This window comes from Rhinolophus ferrumequinum, chromosome 13, assembly GCF_004115265.2.
Source record: "Rhinolophus ferrumequinum isolate MPI-CBG mRhiFer1 chromosome 13, mRhiFer1_v1.p, whole genome shotgun sequence".
NCBI classification, from domain to species: domain Eukaryota; kingdom Metazoa; phylum Chordata; class Mammalia; order Chiroptera; family Rhinolophidae; genus Rhinolophus; species Rhinolophus ferrumequinum.
The window spans coordinates 40,581,976-40,607,205 of NC_046296.1; the positions used below are offsets into that span (position 1 = coordinate 40,581,976).

Sequence of the window (25,230 nt, forward strand, 5' to 3'; positions counted from 1 at the left end):
TTTGGTATTTATCTGAGGCTGTGATAGCTTAGTCGTCTGCCTCCAAATGCCAAGATAGGGGGAATCTCATCATCCAGAGACCAGCTGCATGATGGGCAGTTAATAGATATATCAAACCTTGGGATATATGCTAAGCTGAAGAGATGATTGGTTGGTTGATACACTGATTGATTAGCATAGGGAGAATGGGTTTCTTCTTGACAACCTAAGATTATGCTTCAGCTAAGCTCAAATTGCTTACACCTCTTCTATTGGGTTTAAAATTACAGTCCTGTCATCTGAAATCTCTCTTCAATGAAATTTTTACCATATATAAAAATTAAAGGGAAAAAGAAAGTACAGGAGCACCGGATAAGAGTAAGTGGAGTAGATACATTTCATGCTACTGTTGTGGATTCCACGAGGAAAAGTTGATATGTAAATCCCCTTGGAAAAAATATTACACATTTCATAAATGCTTATTACACAATTCAGGGGGGAAATTTAGTATGTTAAAGGCAGTGAATATTACATTTTCCGATACATTAAAGTCAGATCTCATCTCTATAAATATGAGAATTAAAAGTAAACCCCTCTATTAATCAGGTTTACTTTCTAGGGCGCACAGACCCCACTGCTGGACTTTTTAATAGTTTTAACTGCTGACATGCCTTTCAGGGGGCAGGGGGAAAAAGGGCAGATTCATGGACACTGCGGATTAGCTTTGTTTTTAAAGCAGCTTAACACAAATAGTAACTTCTTTAATTAGCACTAATGATCCTAAAGATAGTCACATGTACATCTTGAAAAATGTGAATATTGTGCTTATTTCCCATTCATGTAGGACTACGTATGCTTTAAAAAGAAACAAAATTAGACAAATGAAGGAAACAACCCTGTTCTCGCAAACTCTGAACTGATATTTAAGCGGTCCTGAAGAAACAGCATCAAGACGTTGCACAAAAGGCCTACATTTAGAGCTCTACACATGTCTGGTATTCTTAGTTAACAATAAGTTCATTAAACATAAGCTTGGTTTATGATGTCCTGTTTAAGGATTCAATCTCATTGTGCTCTGAATTATCAGCGACTGGCTAAAGAAAGGGCCATGCTCGCTCTCCTTCCTCCCCATGCCCCCTCCTACCCAGAAAAGGCTGGTAAGCTTTAATTCAGCACTTTGAAGAACACCCCCTCCTCTGCCGAGCAAATAAGGATTTGGTTGTGGAATCACACTGGATAAGTGGTTCATTGAGAATGTTAAAATCTGCATTAATAAATAGGACTGGGCTTCTCGGATTTCCCCCCTTCTATCAGCTATGAGCGGTAGGGGATCAGCTGCGACTAAAATCCCCAGCTGAACAACCTACATACAACTCAGTGAGCAGACTTAAAACAAGGCCATTTATTGGTGACTGTTATGCAAACAAAGCGTCCAAGTCTTAGAAACAGATGTCAACTGAAGCATATGCTTACTGTAAACTGGAATTTGAGTCTCTTTATAAAAATAGACATAAATGGGCCTTCAGACAGTAGACTGCCTCTTGTTGTCTACTGTTGCCTAACTTGATTCAGCCTAAAGCTTTCAAAGAGATGAATGGACTGATATGCGAGGGCAAAAGAATAAAACTTAAAAAAAAATTAAATTGGAAATAAATGATAACATGTTGGAGCTGTTCCCAGAAGCAATTTTACAGATTTTCCCCTAAAAACACAAGACAGGAAGTTAAAAGCTTAGTTCAGGTCACCATGGCATGTTAAGTTATCATTTCCTATCACTTAAGGTGGAAAAGAAACGACATGTTCAGGTGGCAAGTTTAGTAGCGTGTTCTTTTTACCCTCCTCACTCTTTCCTTTTCTCTCTCCCTTACCTCTTCTCACATCTTGATGTCTTTTAAATGTCACTTATTTTACATGAGGCAGTTGGTGGAGACATGAGTCAACAGCAATCAGAACCATTATCCCCTGCAGCGAGTCGTGGTCTTAATGCATTGTGACACCTTTGCTGGCCAGCCACCGATTTACCTTTCTGCTTCTTAGGGAATTAAGTGGCATCATGTGAAAATGGTTGTGATATGAACAGCATGGGCATAACTGGTATTAAATTTACCTCTCAGCCTAAGTGAATTTTCCTCACATGTGACTAATCAAAATGAAAGCGTGTGGACCCAGGCTGAGCTGGCCAGCACTTCCCCACCCCTGGGACCAGGGCTATTTTGTTTTATCTCTTTGTACAAGCTGGCAGAAGTTTAAAGTGAAGGGGATAATCCAGTGCTGGTGTCTTTATGAAATAACATCCTTACATGAAGAGGCTTTTAACTGTCTGTTGCTGTCCTCTCAAAAAAGAGTGTGACAATCTCATTTTGCTGAGCACCCTCCCATGAAAAGGGAAAATAATAGCCGTGGCCGCCATGGCTAGTACTGACCTTACATGATCCATTATCCACTAAACACTTTAAAAGTCAGTTTTACATACACTGCAGGGGAAAATGAGGGGACTATCACAATCATTTTCACTTTAGTGAATTTGCCATCCGTCTGAAGTCAGTCACTTGATATCCCAACACATCCAGCCAGTCTCATGGTATAAGGCAAAAGGAAACACAACTGATTTAAAGATGCTAAGCACAGACCCCAGGACCCTGCTATTTAAGACATTTGCTAGCAGGAATAGCAGCAGTGGAATGGCTTTGCATGAACTTTTCTCAAACCTAAAAATAAGAAAAAGAACAATAAAAAACTAAGTCCTTCAAATTTTTAGAAGTGCTTGACATTCCTACAAAACTGTTTTACTAACCACTCAGCAGACATCAGTAGGTGCCAAAGGAAGTGCAGGCAGAGCAATTATCATCCTGCACAGTCAGCCTGATGCTTATTCACAGACAAGAGTGGCTTGCATTCCACCATGAACCAACTGTGCATGTTGCTGATAATAGAGCAAAGGTATTGCTAAATTGGTACTGAAATAGCACACTTCGTTTACTTCCAGCAACTTATTTGTGGAAGGCAATGAAGGCTGGAATATTTTCTCATCACTACAAGAATACTCAACTCATTGTTAACATTAAAATTAGTTTTCTGACATGGTGCATGCTATGCATTTACTTTTCCTTAAATAGGAACTTCTGTGCCTAGAGTAAAACACTAATGGCATTTCTTTCCCCTTGTGAATAATGCATTGCTTCATTAATAAACCATCTAGAAGCCTGACTGGTAATCAGACTCTTGGCCACTTTACAGTTCTTCACTCTGAAGTTCAAAGACTGTTTCCCTTCATTTTGGCAATATATTTATTCTTGAACTTCTGCTCTGAGACAAGTACACAGAGTGGAAAAAATGAGGGGGAGATATGGATGAGTGCGTGGCAGTAGTCTAATATCAAACACAGTAACTGGAAAATTTGAGCCACATTTATGAAATTTAATTTTACAATGTTAGGGTGTCAAAGCAGGAGCAAAGGACAACAGCCAAATCAATAGTTACAATGTTCTTAAAGAGTTTATTCACCCACTCACCCCCCCAAAAACTTGACTTTGAATTTTTGAATTTAATACTTTCATTCTGCACTCCATGACCCAACTCTAATAGCCAGCTTAGAGGAAGTCGTAATGGTTTATTCAAGAGAGTCTGAGGAATCTGATTCATAAAGGAGTGGAAGGAAGATTCTGTTAAGGTTCTATTTGGATCACACCAACTTAAAACCTAATGTGCTACTGGATTCCTGGAGACTTCCCACTCAATGTAAAGACCAGAGGACCAAACTTCTCAAGCAGAATGAGAGAAAACCAGGATTTGGGGCAAGATAATTAATTATGGCAAATACAAGTTAGTAGAGCCTGCCATTTTCATAAAACATAAACACAGAATACCAGAGAAAGCCATTTTTCAGGGTTCATAAGAGAAAAGCTGAGAAGGGATGGGAAGGGAGGCTATCAGAAGAAAAACTGAAGACAATATACAAATGTTCACATTTACAATCTTACTCATGAGAGAAAAATAAAACACGAAACGTCAGAAAGTAGCTTGTGAACTGTGAAGTTACCCATTGAGTAGTGTTGTCTGTTTTTGCTGAGTAAAACCAGCCATGCAAAAGAAAAATAAGAATACACAAGCAGTAGGTCTTTAGGATTTGATTACATACTTCAGGAACGAGTAATGAATCCAACCCAAGTGATTGGATGGATTGGTCACCATAGACATGTCTGAACCATTAGCTTGAAACTGGGCTGTGGTACCAAGCGTGGTCATGCTGTTCACTGATGAGCGAAGGGCCTGGTGATCACAGACAGGGTCTGCAGCAATCTCTAGGAGCACTCAGATTTAGGGAATTATATACATGGCTAGACCTGCATGTCTCATACCAAATGGGGAACTAGCACCATCCTCATTTGCATTACCTACTTGCTTACTGTTCTAAAACATTAAAGGAAAGTATCCATCTGAAGTGCTGCCTCACAGGTCTAATTTTTCCATGCCTCGTTGGCATTAATAGCTTTCTCCGAACTACTCATAAAGATTGTTTGGAGGTTTTGTTGTTGTTGTTAATGGGTTTTCTGAGACCTAGCGACTCTTCTACGTAAAGAACACAGTTCAGGATCCATACATGGAATTTCTGTCTTCAATGTAGCTGGACGTCGCCTGGCTACTCTGGACAGCTCCCCAGGAGGCAGATCGCTGGTGAGGAAGTTGGGATTTAATTTGCCTGCATGGCTTTACTCCACGAACTAAAGACAATCTTCTACAGAGGTGTCCTTCTGCTGAAACTGCACAAGTTGGCCTGTTTTCTTGCCAAATTATCTTGTAGTTTGGTGTATGGGGTGAGGGGGTGAGAAGGGAAGTGGGGATATTTGCTGACGCCACTTATCCCAGTTAAAACTCTTGATGTACTCAAAATAAACTTATGAATTAGCTCATGCTCTCTGTCCATCAGTCCTTCCAACTGATCTTAACTATGGAAATGTCACTTCACTGACTTCCTTGCAGTCTTTTAGAAAATGAGACTGGGCTCAATGAATCTTGCAGGTTTCAATTGTTTTGCTTAGGACAATTGTGATGAGGCAGTCTATGAGATGGAAATCCCCTCCAAGACTGTTTTAGGAATTCTAAATGTGAAATCAAATCCCAAACACAAATATGAAGGGCCAACCCAAACGCAACCACTGTATTCTGATTGGTATAGAGAATAGAGAACATTGTAAAATAAAACCTAATGCTAAAATTCAGTAGTTCGTTTTCTGCCAGTGACTAAATATGGAGAGAAAAATTCTTATGAGAGAAGAAGGCTAGGGAACTAGAAGTAGGAAGGTAGAATTTAAAAAGAGAAGAAAGAATTACCATTTACTTAGCATCTACTGAACACTGGGCACTGTGCTAGGCTATTTATAAATATTATCACACGTAATGCTCAAAATACCCTGCACATTGGGCTTTCTTGCACAGATGAGGAAACTGAGGCTAAGTGAGGTCAAGTGACAAGCTCAACACTCTCCCTTCCTCTCCAAGCCAGAGAGCGGCCAAGCTGGGGTTGGAACCCAACCCAAGCTCTTAGATCTACCTGACCGTAGGGCCTCTTCTACAGGTACAGCGAGAATGGAACGGGGATGAAACAATTAGGAAAGCACAACTGACAAAATTTTGTGACATTGAATTTGGGGGATATAGGTAAAAGCGGCTAAAGGATGACTCAGAGGTTTAGCATCCAGGTGACTGGGGAATTCATGGTATCATTAACAGTAACAGAGATGTCAGAGTGACAAGCTTATTTTGAAGGTCAATTGATGGGCTTATTTTTGTATATGGTGAGTCAAAGGTATCAGAAGGATATTCTGGTGGATCTACCGGAAATATGAAACTAAATTCAGTACCAAAGTTCAATTTAGGATATACATTTGAGGACCATATGGGGATTATAATTCAAAATGTGGGATAAGATCAGCAAAAAGAAGGGGGAGAGAGAGAACTAAGGATAGATTTAGAAGAAAAGTTGTGTGACCTCAATGAGTTATTTCACTTGTCTGAGACACAGCTTCATCATTTATAAAACGAGGACTGTAAATTTATGAATGAATAAACAAAATGTGATATATGCATACAATGGAATATTATTCATCCTTAAAAAGAAGGAAATTCTGACACATGCTACCTTGAAGACATTATGCTAAGTGAATGAAGCCAGTTGCAAAAAGACAAATTCTGCATGATTTCACAATATAAGGTACTAAAAGTAGTCAAAGTCATAGAGACAGAAAGTAAAAGAGTGGTTGCCAGGGGTTGGGGAAAGGAAGTAATGGGGAGTTATTGTTTAATGAATACAGAATTTCAGTTTTACGAGATGGAAAGAGTTCTAGAGATGGACGGTGGTGATGATTGTACAACAATGTGAATGTACTTAATGACACTATGATAAGTTTTATATTATGTGTATTTTAGCACAATTACAAATAAATAAGTAAATAAAACATTTATATAGGAATAATAATATTCATATCCTAGGGTTAGTGTAAAGATAAAAGGAGATAATGTTTGAAAATTCAACATAACACCTGCCTGGCATATGATTTATTTAAATGTCAATAGATATTAGTTTCTTTCTTCTTTCTTATCAGAAAAGAAAAAGAAAAGAAAGGAAGGAAGGAAGGATGGAAGGAAAGAAGGATGGAATGAACAAAGAAAGAAACAAAGACGTAGGAATAGGAAGGAGAAAAGAAGTAATAAGTGAGAAGAAAACCAGAAAGGTAAAATGTCATAAAAGACACAAAAGGACACATTTTAGAAAAGGGGCATGTCAACAATGCAAAATACTGCCGAGATGAAGACAAATGGAGATTTGGGAATCTGACAATTAAAAACATATATGTATAGAGAAATTAGGACAACAATCCTATTTACAATTGCATCCAAAAAATAAATAAAATACCTAGGAATAAATTTAACCAAAGACATAAAAGACCTGTACTTAGAAAATCAAAAGACACTGAAGAAAGAAACTGAAAAAGACACAAATACGTGAAGCATATACCGTGCTTATGGATAGGAAAAATTAACATAGTTAAAATGTCCATATTACCCAAAGCAATTGACAGATTCAATGCAATCCCTATCAAAATATCAATGACATTGTTCACAAAACTAGAACAAATAATCCTAAAATATATATGGAACCATGAAAGACCTCGAATAGCCAGAGCAATCATGAGAAAGACCAAAGTTGGAGGTATCATGCTACTTGATATCAAACTATACTACAAAGCTAGAGTAATCAAAACACCATGATGTTGGCACAAAAACAGACATATAGATCAATGGAACAGAATAGAGAGCCCGGAAATAAACCCATGCATATATGGTCTTTTAATCTATGACAAAGGAGGCCTGGGGTAAAGAGAGTCTATTCAATAAATGGTACTAGTAGAAAAACTGGACAGATACATGCAAAAAAATGAAACGGGACCACTTTCTCACTCTATATACAAGAATAAACTCAAAACGGATTAAAGACTTTAATGTAAGACCCCAAATCATAAAACTTCTAGAAGAAAACATAGGCAGTAAAAGCTCAGACATTACCCTTAGTAATGTTTTTTTCTGATATGTCTCCTCGGGCAAAGGAAACAAAAGAAAAAATAAACAAATGGGACTACATCAAACTAAAAAGTTTTTGCACAGTAAAGGAAACCATCAACAAAACGAAAAGACATTCTACTGAATGGGAGAAGACATCTGCCAATAATACATCTGATAAGGGCTTACTACCCAAAATTTATAAAGAACTCATACAACTCAACACCAAAAAAAACCCAAACAATCCAATTTAAAAATGGGCAGAAGACCTGAATAGACATTTCTCCAAAGAGGACACACAAATGGCCAACAGACATGAAAAGATGCTCAATGTCATTAATCATTAGAGAAATGCAAATTAAAACCACAGTGAGATATCACCTCACACCTGTCAAAATGGCTGTTATCAATAAATCAACAAACGACAAGTGTTGGAGATGATGTAGAAAAAAAGGAACCCTGGTGCAGTGTTGGTGGGACTGCAGATTGGTGCAGCCACTATGGAAAACAGCATAGAGGTTCCTCAAAAAATTAACTACCTTATGACCCAGGAATTCTACTTCTGGGTATTTATCTGAAGAAATCCAAAACACTAATTTGAAAAGATATATTCACCCCTACGCTCACTGCAGTGCTCTCTACAATAGCCAAGATACAGAAGCAACTGAAATGCTCATCAGCAGACCATTGGATAAAGAAGATGTGATATATTTATGCAGTGGAATATTACTCAGCCATAAAAAATGAAATCTTACCATTTGCCACAACATGGATGGACTTACAGGGTATTTTGCTAAGTGAAATAAGTCAGACACAGAGAGACAAATACCATATGATCTCAGTCATATGTGGAATCTAAAGAACAAAATAAACAAACAAAAACAAAACAGAAAAAAAAGAATACATCTATAACTTCTGAAACCACTAGAAAAGTTTAAGGGAATAAGAAGTAATCAGCAATCAAGCTGAGGACACAAAATGCCGATTCCTTTTCCAAGAGTTTAGGGAACGTAGAAAAGAAAGATGGTAGAGACTTAAGGGAATGTAGAAAAAGGGAAGATTCTCGCACTCTTCATTTGCAGGCTTTCTTTCTTTCTTTCTTTTTTTTTTTTTTTTTTTTTTGCACCTTGGTGATCACATTTATTGGAGGGTTGGAGAAAAATAAAAATGCCATTTAGCTTAAGAATTTGTAAGTTATCTGCAAATCAACTCATTTCAGAAGTGGAAGAATCGTTGGTCATTTCTTAGTATCAAAATTTACACAGTTTTTTCAATATCTTCTACATTTAAAGAGGCAATCATACAAAGTCTCCTATTTTCCATACAGGATAAATTCTTTGTTTCAGCCAACTCTCAATGGAGGGGCAACTAGTACAACACCATCTCCCCGGACAAAGAGCATTGGAATATTCCATTTTGTTGATTTATATATCTCTTCATATGTTTCTTCATCAATTTCTATAGTAGTCACAGTTTCTTACACATCTCCCAGTATCATATTTAAATGCTGATCATAAGCATGTAATCTACCTCGAAGCTCTCTGTCATTTCTCATTTTCACATAAATTCGCTCATCCAGGCTGAGCCTGATGAGATCCAGGGGTTCTTCTACGGTGTTGGTAGTTTGTTGCTGGTCCACGTCGTCCGCCATGTTTTCTCTTTCTTTTTTAAGGATGGTAACCCCTGAGCATGTTTATAAACAGAAGAGAAGAAATTAGTGGAGCGAGAGGGGTAAAAGATGCAAGAGATAGACAAGAAAGGAGAGAAGGATCAAGACCACAGGTGGAGGATTTAGCTAAGGAAAGGAGGGAGTGACACCTAACTCAAGATGGGAGAGAAGTGGAGAAGATTGATGGTTGGTTTTTTGTGTTTTTTTTTTTCCCCTTGTGGGGAAGAAATCATTACACGCCAAGAATGAGAGGCTATTAGCAGGGTAGAGAAACAACAAAGCTGTATAATCAACTCTCAATTATCAGCATTTTGGTTTATCAGCTTCAAATCTTGCTTTCAAGCAAGTTAGCACTTACTCAGCTTAATTACTTGCTTTGTTAGCATTTGAAACTCAATGGAATATAACTTTGTATGCAGCCTGCAGCCCAGCAGGGTACCGTTTTGACACCTGAACACTTAACCACTTCCGTTGTTCTGAGGAAAGATTTACAGTCGGGTTGAGGTTGGGGGCTTCACAGCAGTCTGAGAGACAAGCAGTTAAGCTTTCCAGGTGTTACTGACTGTGTTTTCATTGCGTGGCAGCATTACTTGGTCCACAGCGATGTGTTAGATAAGATACATCTATTTCTTCAATCATTTATTTAACTAACAATTACCATGTTTCCCTGAAAATAAGACCTAGCGAACCTCTAATGCATCTTTTGGAGCAAAAATTAATATAAGACCCAATATTATATTATATTGTATTATATTATATTGTATTGTATTATATTATATTTTTATTATATAAGACCTGGTATTATATTATATTATATTATATTATATTATATTATATTATATTATATTATATTATACCGGTCTTATATTAAAATAAGACTGGGTCTTATATTAATTTTTGCTCCAAAAGACGCATTAGAGCTGATGGTCCGCTAGGTCTTATTTTCGGGGAAACAGGGTAGGAAACCACAGTTATGTGCCAGAGATGGTGCTCTGGGTGTTGGTACTATGATGGTAAAGGTACTGATGGTCTGGTGGAGAAGACACATGTAAACAGATTGTTATGATACAAAGGGATAAGGGTACAACACCGATGTAAATAACCAAGTATAAGGTTGCATTACCATCTTGGGTGATCAACTTTTCCTCCCATCTTAAATAGTTCATGTAACAGTGAACTGACTATATTCTAGTTAGCTGTGTATACAGCATAGTAGAGAAATGAGACATTGGATAAAGCTGATAGAAATGTCAAATTTAGTGATCCCTATCAGACAACGAGTGATTCCACATAGACTTCCTTGGTGGAGAAAATTCAATGAACTTCTTTCTTCCTTAGGTAACACTGAAGGTTTTGGTGCGTGAAAAATAGCAAACATGATTCAAACTTGCCTTCATTCATTTTGAAGGGGTTCGCTGTGAAGATCAGTTACTGTGCTGGAACGGTACAAAGAGCTCCAAGGTCCCTGGAAGCAGCCCCGCACTGGATTGTCTCACTCTGGGAGCCTGGTGCCCCAAGGCGTGGGTGCCCTACAAGGCTGCTCAGTTATGCTGAGCGGTTTGCCTCCGCCTTTCTCAATGTCTGGGTAACGATGCTGCTCTCATTTTCTCACCTCGGTGTTTGAATCTTTCTTCTCTTTGCAGTGACCTTCCTTGTCCTCCAGTCTCCCTTCGTACTCTTCCTACTTCTCTCTTTCCTCAGTTCTCTTTTTGCTTGGCTCTTTTATATGTCCCTCTCCCATGTTTCGAAGTTGTGCAGCCAAGGGCCTTAGTTTGTAAAGCTAGCCCTACCAAATTAGAACCCTTCTTTTCTTTTTGCAGCAAACCAACCAATCACACTGGCCAGGGATAATCTTTAGATCTTTGGCTATTTTATTTTTTTTAACTATTCACTGCACTGAGCATTCTTTCTTCACCCATAGTGTCAATTTTTAAAATGAAATAAGAACATATGGAGGTGCTCTGTCATCTGCCAAGAAACACACAATGAATTAAGATTATTATTTCTTCTTTCAGCACTGTCCTAGTATCTAAGATTGCCTTAAAGGAAAATTCCAGATAACGGAGGCATTGATTTATTTTGATTAAGCTGTTATGAAGTGTCTATTTATAAGAATTGCTACTTTTCAAATAGCCACACATAGATAAAAATTCACTTAAACTGTACACAATGTTGTTATTGTTTAGACTTTATAATTCACAGGGTACTTGTAGATCTTATAATGCTTCAGAGTTGTTATCTCAGGCAACAGAAAATTATAAATGTACAAAAGTGGCCAGTAACCCAGAGCTTGGTGGGTAGACTGGCAAATAAAGTGACTCTGAGTTTCTGAAATTGGGAAACATAGACACAATGCCCTCTACATTCCCGAGACATATTCTTCAGCTGTGTCACGGTGTTCCCTTTGAATGAATAGATGCTCTGCTTATGTCAAAAGAGGCTAAATTGGAGAAGAGGGTCCCTACACTCAACTAAAAAGGAGTAGTGGCCTAATGGTACAAATGGTTGTCTTGTTCTGCAAAAGTAAATTCAAGAGGTGTTCAGCAAATGTCAAACTATAACAGCTGGAAAAAAAAAAACCCACAAAATTATTTACTGTTTTAGCTACAGAAACTAGCATTTCAAATCGAAATTGTAAAAAGCTCTCTCCACTCCACTTCTGAGCTGCATTCAGTTTGGGCAGGTTGTTCTGAGAGTGGAATGCACTCTTCCCGAGTGTGTATTGCTGCCATTCACCAGGCTGCCTCGCTAGTCCGCAAGCAGCTACCTCCCCATTATATATCCAAAGAGTAATCAGGGTGAAAAGGACAGTCAGTGTAAGAGGAAATAATTGCAGCTTAAACTACTCTTACTCATTAAGAAGCAAGACTATTTGGGAGTGTTGGGGGGTGGGGAGTGTGAGGGAAAACGGTATTGAGTTTTCCTCATCCTGTCGGGGCACGTCAGGCTTTAGCTCTAGCAATTTGGGCATGATTCTCTATAATCACTTTCCGGTTAAAAGTATATGAATCACAGTAACGATCACCATCGTATGGGGAGATGAATACTTGCGGGAAGGACAAGAAAAGAACCTGAGGTCTGCCTCTGTGTGTTTGGTAGGAGCTGCCTTTTGTCTTGGAGAAATGTGGTTGAGGACCAGTCAAGGACAATTAGGAAACTTTAACCCCCTCCTTCCTCTGTAGACATTAAGAGAAATATATGATAGGAAAGAAACAGAGAAGGTTAAAAATGTTTTGGGGGTTGAAATGTAAAGGCCCAAACAGGTGGATAATATTTCACACACACACACAAAATCCACTTTGCTTGACTACTTCCAAAGATAGAAACTCGTGATTCCTAAGGTAAATATTTTGGGCAGGTACAATTATTGGGAAAGCTTTTTTTAAATTTGACTTGACAAAAACAGACACCTTTTTCCTTCAAAATTTCACTTAAAAATCTATATCCTTTTCTGTCATCAGTTAGTACCCCACAAATCTAGCCCTATTTGTGACACCCAGACGTTTTTTCTATTAATAGGATACGCATAACAATATTAAACATTTCAGTGATAAAGCCTCAGGTGGGTAGTCGATATACAGAGTATGAATATTAAATACAAACACTTAAATCTTCTTTATTTAGAGAAAGGTTTCTGATCAGTGACACTAATGCCTTTTTGGATGGGATAATTCTTTGTTGTGTGGGGCTGCCCTGTGCACTGAGGATGAAAAGTCGGAGGTTGGTTCTCTTTCATCCTTCTACCACTGTTCCACATCGCCACTTTCACACCTTTTCCTTCCTTCTCCCAACACCACAAAAGTATGTGACAATATCACTCATCTCAAGAAAAGGAAAGAAAAGCCCTCTCTTGCTTGACTCTGTAGCACCTCTAGCTATCTTGTTTCTCTGCTTCGCTTCACAACAAACAGATTGCTGGTCTCCACTTCCAGAGTTTCATCAGTAAGTCTGGGGTGAGAGGTGAGCATGTGCACACTCCCAGGGGATGCTGCTGGCCCATGAACTCTACTTTGAGAAACTGCCTCAGTCAGTCTGTCTTTTTCACATCACCTTTAGCCAATCCTCCTTCCATGGTTTCTTAGCGATTACGCTCTGCCTAGAACACAGCCCACCTCTCCTGCTCATCAGAGCATCCTTTTTAGCAAGGAAGTTCTTGACCTCTCCATCTTTTCCAGGCCCTGTCACCGTAATTGACTCTACCAGGGCTTCCCAGTTCTGGGAGCAGAGAGCTGCCTGGGGGATGCTTGCAGTGTTAATAAATGCGGCCGTTGTGTTCAAAGTTAACATGTAGCTTTTAAAATGGCCTGGGGGTATTGATGATCTGACTTGGTATTCTCCTTTCGGAGTGTATTATGGGATGAAGTTATTTTGATCAGTTTTAAATCATGAATCAAACTCATTGTCTTGTCATGCTCCAGTACCAAGTCTCCTTCCCCAAAAGCTTCCCCCACTTTTTCCTTCAAAATTTCACTTAAAAATCTCTACCCTTCTCTGTCATCAGTTAGCCCCCCACATCGCCAGCCCTATTTGTGACACGCATGCGTTTTTTTCTAGGATCTGCATACCAATATCAAACATTTCAATAATAAAGCCTCAGGTGGATAATACAGAGTAAATATTAAATACAAACATTTAAATCTTCTTTATTTAGAGTGAGGTTTCTGATCAACAACACTACTGACTTTTTGGGCTGGATGACTCTGTGTCGTGTGGGGCTGCCCTGTGCATTGAGCATGTTTGGCAGCATCAGTGGACTCTGCTCACGATGCTGGTAGCACCCCATTCTTCTCCAGTGGGACAACCGAAACTGTCAGCAGGAATTGCCAAACATCCCTTGAGGCCCCAAATCTCCGCTGGTTGAGAACCACTGATTTAGAGACATCGCATGCTTAACTTCAGAGAGGGCTGCAAGGGAAGCAGGGTCCTTAGGAGAGAGCTAAGGGGGAAATCCTCTGCTAGTGACAGAAGCAAGTAGGGGAGTGAGTCGTGATGGAACTGGCCAACATAGTCCCTTACAGAAAGATGGGGCATCTTCCAATTAAAGTTGGGAGACTTTACTAGAAGGGAAGGGCCAACAGTTCCCACTAGAAGGGAACTGTTGGATCCTGGAGCTCCCAGTGAGGGGTGGTCTGAAGTAGAGGTTCTCTTTCCAAGAACACAAAGTGATGCAAAGGTCTCCGGGGTCTCACCTCTCCCACAGCTAAAATGTCCACTTCAGAACATTTTATGAAATGCCTAGATGAATATGTTTATCTATATCTTTAGACCCTGTATATGACCTGTATAGAGATCTAAGGTTTATAAGTGCAGAAGGTGTGGGGGCAGGCAAATCAGTTACTTCTTCTCCATGGATTCTTAAGTAATGAGATCAGAAACTAAGAGCCAAAAGATCAAAATACAAGGTCAGTTTTACTACAGGCAAAGGTGAACTAGAGAGCGTGGTGGGTCCCCCTCTGTCCTTCCTGAACTAGACCTCGGCTCCACCTAGCTACCTGTTTGCAGGACGGCAAACTTTTGCAAAGGTGCTGCTTAGTTTGCTTATCGCATGCTTGGGGTCAGGGGCCCAGAAGGAGCCCTAGACTTTTTCATTAAGCTGAGAGTAGGTAGTGCAGTGAGAAAATGTTAAAGCAAAAGTGGCAGAATTTAGTCAACATTAGGGTAAAGAATATTAGAAAGCCCCAAATTCTTCCAGCATTTTTGTCTTACACAATCAACGACCTCAAAAAACTGTCTGAAATTCTGCTCAAAACCACTTCCTCCCACCAGCCTTATTCAGGTCGGACACTTTTTCCATCACATTGCATTTTTTCCTTATTTATACTTAAGTTATAAGTTTAAATCTCTTAACCTCTTTCCAAAGATCAAACTTGCATTTCCAACTGCCTGCGAAACAGCTTAATCTGAACGGTGTCTCTGAAGTATCAATACAAGTTATGTAAACTCAAACTCTTCTCCTAAATTTGCATGTCTTGCCTAATTCTTTCCTTGTCTGCACGTTTTTCCTAGTCCTTTTGGACTCTGAGTCAGTTTGATGGATGAGTGATTTGGCCCCATTTAATGGACAAAATATCAACAGTTCTTCTGTAGGAGCTCTCATGTGCGTCTTCTCTTCATTCCTGCAGCCACTCAGGCCCTCATATCGCAATAGTTTCTTAATTTGATGTACGGACCCCACATCTAACTGCAGCTCCAATCCTTGACTAATCCACTCAACAGGGTTTTATTGGGTATACACATGTAAGACAATGCCAGGTACTGAAAGGGACAGGAAGATGACAGCACCCCCCATCTTCACCCTCAGCATGATCACAGGGCTTATAAGAAAAATAATCAAATCACAGCAATACAATGAGGAGAGGGACATTAGGGGCACATGCCTTAAAAGTCTGACAAACTATTTAGGAAGTTTAGAAGAGGTCAAACTGCTATTGCCTGGCTCAAGAGCAATGACCCGACGAATTAAAATCAGACTTCTGAACCTGGAATGAGGCCTCTATACTATGACCCTAGGACATGGTTCTTACTTGATCTTAAACTTCGCTCCCTCAGCTATACTCTAGGCTAGGAATTCACAGCCATGGCTGCACATGAGAACCACCTTGAGAACTTAAAAAAAATATATCAGCAACGTGTAGGTCCCATCCCAGACCATCTAAACTAGGCGTAGGCCGCAGCATCGGCATTTTTTAAAGGGCTCCCCTGGAGATTCTATTCCATGAATCCGAACGGAACCACCTGCCGATCATGAGTTCTCAAGGCCACTCTCCGACTCCCAGCCTCCACTCACTTTCTGTTTGCTCTGTCTTTTGAAATCTCCTTTACAGTTCTACTAGGAATCTAAGACACGGTCCCAATGTCACCCATTCTTGAAACTTTCCCTCTTTTGAGGGGGCAATCTCAGACCGGTAACACTTGGGGCTCGCCTCTTTTATTGTATTTGTCTTTATCTTTACCTTTACATTCTAGCTTAATTTGTGTATTTGTCTTATCTCCTCTATTGAATTATAAGCACCTTAGGGTTGTATTAATATTTATAGCACGTTGTATATAATAAGTACTTAGCAAATGTTATGCGAATAAATTAATGAAAGTTGAGCCAATAATAGGACATTGTTAATCAACACGTTTGGGACATATTATCCGATGCTCAGCACTGAGCTAGCCCCTGTGGGTGAAACCAAAGAAGCGTCCCGCATAGAGAGGGCAGCAGGAGGATTGCTGGCGTTCGTTAAAGACTTACAATGGGTCAAGCGACGCTAGGTGCTTCACTGTGCTATTTCATTTCATCATCTCAACAAACCTCTGAAGTATCATTAGCCTCATTTATAGATCACAAAATTGTAGTCTTAAAGCTATTATATAATTTACTGGGTTCACTAGGCAATGAAATCCAGATTCATTTTAGGTCTAATTTCAAAACCCAGGTACTTTCTACTCTGCTGCTCTTAATAAATAGATTATCATGAAACAGTTAGGACCTAATTGTTTGTCATAAGCTACTTGACGGACTGAAGAATTTAAAGAAAGCAGAGGTCAGAAGCTTTGGTTCAGGAATGACCTACAGGGCCTTCCCTGGCCACCTTAAGCTGTACCTCTCCCATCACTCCTGACCTCCCTGGTCTATTTTTTTTTCCTCCTTAGACTTCTTGTCATCTAACTTATTATAAATATCATTTATCTTATTTATTGAGTGTCTTGCCCCACTATAATATAAGTTTCATATGGCAAACATATGGCTGTACCCCCAGCACCCCTGGCACCTAAGAGCACTGTCTGTCACACAGAAGGTGATCAATATATATTTGTTATATTAATGAACAGAAAGATTCACAAACAAGATGGTACCTTGAGAAATCAATCGCGTTTCGATGGCCAAAGACGGGGAATGATAAGAAGTTACCCGTGAAAATTGGTAGTCACAAAACAGTCACGGGGATGTGAAGTGCAGTACGGGGAATAAAATCAACAATGTTGTAAAGACGATGTCGGGTGCCAGATGGGTGCTGGACTTATCAGGGGGATCACCTCATAGATTGTGTAGATGCCTGACCACTGTGCTGTACACCTGAAGCTGATGTAGAATAATAACGGATGTCAACTATAATTATATATATATATATATATTTCCCCTCCCCTCACGGAATGTAAAGTACAGTATAGAGAATATAGTCAATAGTATTATAATAGCCCTACATGATGTCAAAGGCGTAATAGACTTGGGGGCGGTTATCACTTTGTGAGGAATGTAAATGTCTAATCGTTATGTTGTTTTGTACACTTGAAACTAATACAAAAATAATAAAATAAAATAAAATTACAAAGTGAAACAAAAAAAAGTTCCGAAATATTTAAAGAAACATGATGCCTGCCACTTACTCTCAAATTGTTCAGAAAAATATACGTGTATATTACTATTTATATCTATGTAACTTTTATCTATCTAGAGAAGAATAAATCAAATGGGGTACAATGTTAACAAGTGGTGAATATAGGTACATGATACATGGGAATCCTTTGAGCTATTCTTGAAATCTTCCTGTAGATTTAAAATTGCTTTAAAATAAAGTTATTTCCACCATTAAAAAAAAAAAAAACAAGAAAGAACAGCTTCCCTTCAAATGTCAGTGGGCTAAGTTTTGAATGTACATGTGCCATTTACAAATGCAGGAGGAAACTATAGCTTAATAATAGTTGGTGTGGCTAAGACATCCTTCCCATTGATCTTACGTGGAAGTCCATGTGATACAACTGCCAAAGAAGCTGGAGGATCTTCAGGTCCATTAGCAGATAATGGCAATAAGGGAGCAGATGGCTCCAGTCTCTCTTATTATGGTAATTTAGCATCAGGAGTACTGAGTGTCATTCTGGATATTATACTTTTAAGATGGACACTGAAGACTGGAGCGGGCCAACAGGAGGGAGAACAAGGGTAGGCAAGCAAAGCTGGAACAACCACTCACCTAAGACACTGTGAATAGCTTAAACAAGGTTTGGGGTTTGGAAAAGATCATCTTTAAAATTCCTCTCTAAACTTGAAAGACTATACTCCTTAACTGAGAGTTCTGAAAATCTTTGGGAAAGTACAAAGTCATGCTGGGGGTGCCCAAAACATGTACACACATTTGAAGAGATGTTACTTAAAACATGAAGGTGATTCACTGGGCCCAGCAGGGAGTGCTGCTGTCATTGCAGGCAGTGGATGACAATTCTTAACCACGTTTATTTAATCACCCCTCTGAAACCTAAAGAGATTTGGGATGTGTCTCATAAGCAGAAAACTCTGTTTATCAGCTCGGCCATTTCAAAACATCCTAGACCTAAATCTAATGTCACTGTCAGGCAAATAAAGTATTGGCAACCTCCATAGTTGCCTGTTGATTTCTTGAAAGTTTAAGATTGTTCTTTCATGGAAAGGAAAACAGAAGACCCACGTAATTACAGGAACTAGCACCACCATCACACTGTGATAGAGATTCCATCACCCTTAAAGCAGAGCCAACAATCTTAGAAATTCCTTATAGCAATACAAAGGCTTAATTAAAGGCTTGCTCACAACCATTATTGCTATTACCTAAATAAAGAAAACTAAATAAAATACAGGAAAATAAAACTTGTTGTTCTTCTGTACCAATTCATTCTGAACCTAATGCCACTCTGTAAATTAGGCAAACCATCCACCTTTCATTATGAACCACATCATGGCAGGAATAAGAGAAATCAATTTGTTCTACTCTAATTATTGAATGGTATAAATATGATATAACAAGCAACACATACAAACAAAAATAATGGCTTGATAGAACTAGTTTTACTATTATAGATTGGAAGGGTAAGAAAGCTAAGTCTTCCTATATGGCACAACTAAAAAGATTACCTTGGTTCAACACATATAGTTTAAAAAATCTATTGCCAAAAAGATAACATTCATTCCATATATCACCAGTAGCCTTCAAAATACATTGGCCAGATCTTGAAGGAAAAACCTAAACATTCCTGTCAACCATAGTTTGACTTTAATGATTCTGTGAACTAGAAAAGGGTAACAGGCACGTTTTTAAAAACTTAGCAGCTCACTGAAACCACTAAAAATTGACATGTAGGCAAAATATTATTTCCATTTCTTATACTATTGCCATTTTCATTGGCTATGATCTATAGCAGCGGTTCTCAAAGTGGGATCCAGGACACTGAGCATCCCCAAGACTCTTTTGGGGGTCCATAAGGTCCAAGTTATTTTAATAATATAATAATAATACATATCTGCCCTTTCACTCTCATTCTTTCATAAGGCTACGTGATGTATTGGATATTGCAACAGGCTGCATGCAGAAGGAGATATCTAGCTGACTTCCATTAAGACAAACATTAGGATGTTAACTAGACTTATTGTGGTGATCATTTCTCAGTATATTGTATACAAATATTGAATCATTATGTTGTACACCTGAAACTATTATATGTTGTATGTCAATTATACTTCAATTAAAAAATAACAAACAGGAAAAAAAACAAACGTTAAGTAGATTTACAAAAATGACACTCCTCTCTCTAAATGTTTTGTTATTGTTTTTATTTTTAAAAATATACTGACTATTTGTTAAAAATTGTGTTATTTATGTTAAAATATAGTGGGTTAATACATAACCGGTTTATTTTTAAAGTGATTTGTAAGTAAATATTTTCAAAATTTCTCAGTTTTAATTTCATAGTTTTAATATAAATACTGAGAGGTATAACTCACATAAACAAAAGCTCTCTGAGTCCTTAATAATTTTTAAAAGTACAAAGGGGCCCTGATAAAAAATTTTGAGAACTGCTGCTATATAGTAACACAGTGATATACAGCAATATGTATTATTCTTCTGATTTTTGCTAAGAAAATAGAATTAAATAATTTACATAGAACTAATTCTATAGATGAGTATTTTGGGTAGAATATCATAGTATTGTCATATTTTCCCAAGCAATTGATACAATAAAGATCTGATTAATATTATGAACAACCAGTATAAATTAAGGGGATAAAAGAAACTTTTCCACTTATATGCATAAGCACTATAAAGTATCACTAAAAAACAGCCTTATTATTTTGTTCTTATTTTATTTACTTTCCACCTGCTTGAGACAACTTACAATAAAAGCACAGAAACAATAAGACCAACAACCAACAATACAGGATAAAAGGCCAAAATTTAGTAGGAAGAAGGAAAATGGAGGGAATGCAGTGGTGGCAAACTATATTAAGAAGCCCTATTTGAGGAAAGCCACAGCAATTCAGCATGAATACTTAGCTCCATGTTCACCAACAGTCAAAGTAAAGAGTAAAATGGCGTGAATGAAATGTCTCCCACTGTCTGGAAGGAAATAGATTAGCTCTTTAGAATGTATAATCATTCTTGGGGGCCTGAACTCTGAAGACACTTAAAGTAAGCTGGCATGAGACCCTTTTCAACTAAGAGTGATGAGGAGAATAAAAGCAATGGTAACCTTGGTGAAGGAGTTTCACAAGTTATCTTATTTTACAATTGAGGAAATGGAGTCTACCAAAGGGTAAATAAATTGCCCCAGGTCAAACAGCTGTAAGTCTCAAGGCCAAGATGTGAATCAAAGTCTGTCTGACTTCGAAGTATGTGTCTTAACACTTGGCTAATCTGTCAAGTCTTCACGTTAAATCACGTTTTTTTCTAAAGAAATTCTTCAGGGGTCAGTATGCAACTGTGCAAAGAGGCAATTCTAATAGTCAGCTAGACCGCCACTTACAGCAGTGGTTATCCACTCTAGCATACCCGATGCCCCGTTTTTGTAATAACTATCTTGTATTTCCTTTGCTCTCCTGAAATGAAACTCATAAGTAATATCACCTACCTCTAAATCTATTTTTAATGCCCTAAACAGGACATTAGAACACGAAAATAATTTATAATAAATAATATGTATGTTATTGTCAATATTCAATGGGCCAGCACTAGAAGACATATATGGAAGCAGTCAGATGCTAGCTCCTAAATGCAGATTCATCCTAAATAAAGCAATGGCAATTGCAGAATGATATAGGTGTTCGATACTGGAGGCTAAATTATTACAAGTAGCATTTGCTGTCAATTGACATAATTTTCAGGAATAGAAAAGTTCTGAACCAAAGTAAAATATAGTCTTCCTTTTATTTACAAGTAGCTACATTTCTGGAAAATTCAGGGAAGTAGAACTGTATAAAAATAATTTGTGCTTACATGTAAAATAAAGTTTAATTCTCTGCTGAGATTTTTTTATTACATGCATGTCAGGTATGATATTAACGGTAATGGGAGACAAGAGACTAGTATCCATTGATCCCCACCCCTGGCCAGTAGCTTCTCCCAATATTGCAATAGGAAAACAAAAAAAATGTCCTATAAATTAGAAAATGTACTCTTTAGGAACTCTGGCCTAGAACTTTGTAACAGGCCTGGTCATGAAACATGGTCATGCATTAGACCACCACAAATACCCTCTCCAGGCCTTACATGGTACAGGCGAACACATAATCAAATTTTCTTTTTAACTAAATTTATTGGGGTGACAATGGTTAGTAAAATTACACAGCTTTCAAGTGCACGATTCTGTAATATATCATCTATAAATCCCATTGTGTGTTCACCACCCAGTCAGTTCTCCTTCCATCACCATATATTTGACCCTCTACTTTGGAGGAAGGGAGTTTGCTTCGTGAGTTAACTTTCTTCCGGAAGCCTCACCAGGTCTAGAGCCACCTGTGACTAGCCATGTGTGTAATAGTTCAACTTAATAGGGATAAAGCTTGGGTGATCATTGGAAACAAGGTAAACAGGTCCCTTGGGTTCATGCGTTTCAGACTGGAGCGCACACACTCCACCAGGGAGGGTACACGTGGCGTGCCAGAGCTAGGCAGCGCCATAGACTCACACCGCGCATCTGAGAATCAATTGTAATCAAAGACTGAGGGAAGAGACACCACTATTTTCTATAAAAATAGAGTCCAGAAAAGAATGTAACATTTATATTTTAAAACTAAAGCCTAGGCTCTTAAAAAATGTTGAGTTTGCTGCACATGCGCGTATGCCGTTTTGGACTCCAACTCTAAAGGGTACAATTTCTTTTCCATTCTTTGGTTAGTAGAAATGCTTGAGAATCCCCATTGTCAGTTACTCTATGTAACTGATATAAGATTTTCTTATCCTAAGGATCTACAAAGTAGTAAGAGTGAAGCTGGCAAAGATATATTTTGAACAACAGAATTGCCTTGCTTTCCTGTTTTCAGGAAGTGGTGACCTACCTTCAGAAGGGGCCTCAGGAAAACCTGAAGTCAGAGGTATGATCTCTTCAGAGAAAGTTCCATGTTCATCTACTTATGTGCTTAAGGACTTAGTTTAATTCCAAATTTATGCAACATAAAGCATGGAACGCATGACTTTAGCCAGAAATCTCAATGGCACATGTAAACCAAATCTCAGACCTGCTACTGTGTTCCCCGAAAACAAGACCTAACCGGAAAATAAACCCTAGCATGGTTTTTCAGGATAACATCCCCTGAACATAAGCCCTAATGTGTCTTTTGGAGCAAAAATTAATATAAGACCCGGTCTTATTTTCGGGAAACACGGTAGAACATTTCATGGGGAGGGTGGAGAAGTTGTTTTCTTGACGTTCATGCGTTGCCTCAATGTTAAGACTTAGAGCTCTCTCCCGGTGAGTTAGATGAGGCCTGTAGTCCTTGCATTTTGAATGTACATGTTTAAGTCATTGATTTGTTATATGTAAACACGCAGCACAAACCAATCATTTTTGTGCCCCCGTTTTGGCATTTCTTCAGTTCTTTAATGTCCTAGGAAGCCTCAAAATGTAAAAGCAGTCTGATTCATCCTCTTAAAACTCCACTCTGAGAGATTCTGACCTCTGCCACCGGATGGCCTTCACCTGGCATACAAATGGGATTTTGGGTGGGACTACACTCTCATCAGTACCTTAGAACAAATTAGAAATTGTCTGTATCCTCAGATATCTGGAAGAGTTAACTTGTTAAACACATTAATGTCACCCACCTGGATGTCAAAATGTTTCTATCAAAAAATCAATCCTTTTCATTTTGTCGTTCTTCCTGACAACAACTAGCCAAAAGGTTTCCGTTGCTTCTTGAGAGCATTTGTGCCATGAGTGTATAAGAGCATGTTTACCCGTCTGCTTGCTGTGACAGAGCAGTATTTATCCAGTGCATTTGAAAGCTATCAAATTGTTTGGATGTAAGTTTAAGTGTGTTATATTATTTAAGATAGGAAATTTTGCTGTCAGAAGGTCATTTCTGCCCACTCTGAGTCTTGTCATAATTTTTATTTTTCTTATTGTGGGGGTAATGGTGATGGGGTGGGAGAAGGAGTATTGGGGGGAAAAAGGCCTTTTTTTGGAGGCCTTCTTTAATGTTGTAATTAGTGGGTACAATGGATTTCAGGGAGAGCTTAGTGAAACTGAGTAACTCTCATAGTGGAAGGGAGAAGAGAGAAATAGCTCACCTAGCTTTCAACAGCTATTTGTGTTTCTGTAATTCATTTCTCTGCAGTAATGCAGCCATGGGCAACAGTGTCCCAGAATTTACATTTTATTATCCAGTCTTACTATTAAGCACAGGCCTTCTAGAGATACCTAAAGACAAACTAGTGCTTCTGGTATTTTTTTCCAGAAAAAAGTTATTTTTGGGAAAAATTGTAATGTCTCAGAGTCTACATTCATCATCCACTCTTATTGATAAGCCAGGGCCTTCCAAACATACTTTTTGAAGTACCATTATTTTTCCTCAGCTTTTTCTTTTTAAAGAAAAAAACTAATAATCCACTTTGAGAAAAATTTCTCATAGGATGGTAAATTTACTGCCTTGTGAATGAATGAGTAATTTAGTAAAACACACATTCACCTCGTCCATCACAGCCTCACAAAAAGATAAATGAAGATTTCAAATAAATAACATCCCTTTACTTTCTTCAAGCAAAAACCACTTGTAGGCAACTTGAAATCGTTTTTGTAATTATACTTCTCTAATGCTTTACAAAGAACTCATTTCATAAAACATAATCTTCAGTGTTCTCATAGTGCTCTAATCTCTTTTTGCTCGTTATAGATTATTTTCTCCATAACATCACTTAAAAGAAACTAATGTTTTGCCTGCTCTCCCCCCTCCACCCACTTAAATCAACAAAATTGAAATGGAAAGCCTTCTGACCTATTTTTAATTTCATGTCTCTTGTAGTTAGCAGGCACAAAAAAATTGTACCAGAAGAGGCTGGTATTTGCAACGGGATAAATGAGGCCTGCTGGCTTTTCTAGATTCCAAGGCCATTAAATTAAATATAAGAAGATAAAGGTTATTGCAGACTTGATCATGAAAATCGTAATGTCATCAAGTTGAACAAGCTCGGTAAGCATGGCCTCTCTCCCCTGCATCCCCTGTGGCCCTCTCATTCTAGTTGGATAGCGCTGCTCTTATATCCCATCGAAGGCAAAACTGGAGAAGACTCTTGTGCTTCTTGCTTTAAATACTCTTCTAGAGTGGCCTCGCCTGAACAATTGTATTCTCATTTGGGTATAGATAATGCAAGACCTATTTAGGAGATAAGTTCAGATTATTGAAAAGCACCTATAATGTGTCACTTTCACTTCATTAAAAAGACAACACCTTATTGTTTATATAATCAGCCTGGAAATGGGTAAAATCAGAAGGGAAAAAAGATTAGTGCACGGTCCAACGACATTTTGCCTCCAGCAAGAAACTGCCTCGTGTCAACCAGCCAAACAAAGCATGCAGGCAGGCTTTGAAAATAATGAGGGGAAACTAATCAGCATAATTTATTGTTATTACTATTATTATTATCATTATCATCATTATTATTACTAAGACAACACCACATTTGTAACAGTTAAATATTTGAAAGCCATCTAAAACTATGTGTTTGGGAGATTATCACTGGTCAAATAAATTATATCAATGCATCACACAAATGTGTTTGTTAGTGACATGAAGA

At 38.3% G+C, this 25,230-nt stretch overlaps 1 protein-coding gene and 1 pseudogene across 1 annotated transcript in view; both read right to left on the reverse strand.

Moving 5' to 3' along the window:
• The window catches only part of CAMKMT (calmodulin-lysine N-methyltransferase), a 332,239-nt gene that overhangs the window by 67,854 nt on the left and 239,155 nt on the right, over positions 1-25,230 (reverse strand).
• LOC117033469 (U6 snRNA-associated Sm-like protein LSm3) lies at positions 8,662-9,187 on the reverse strand (annotated as a pseudogene).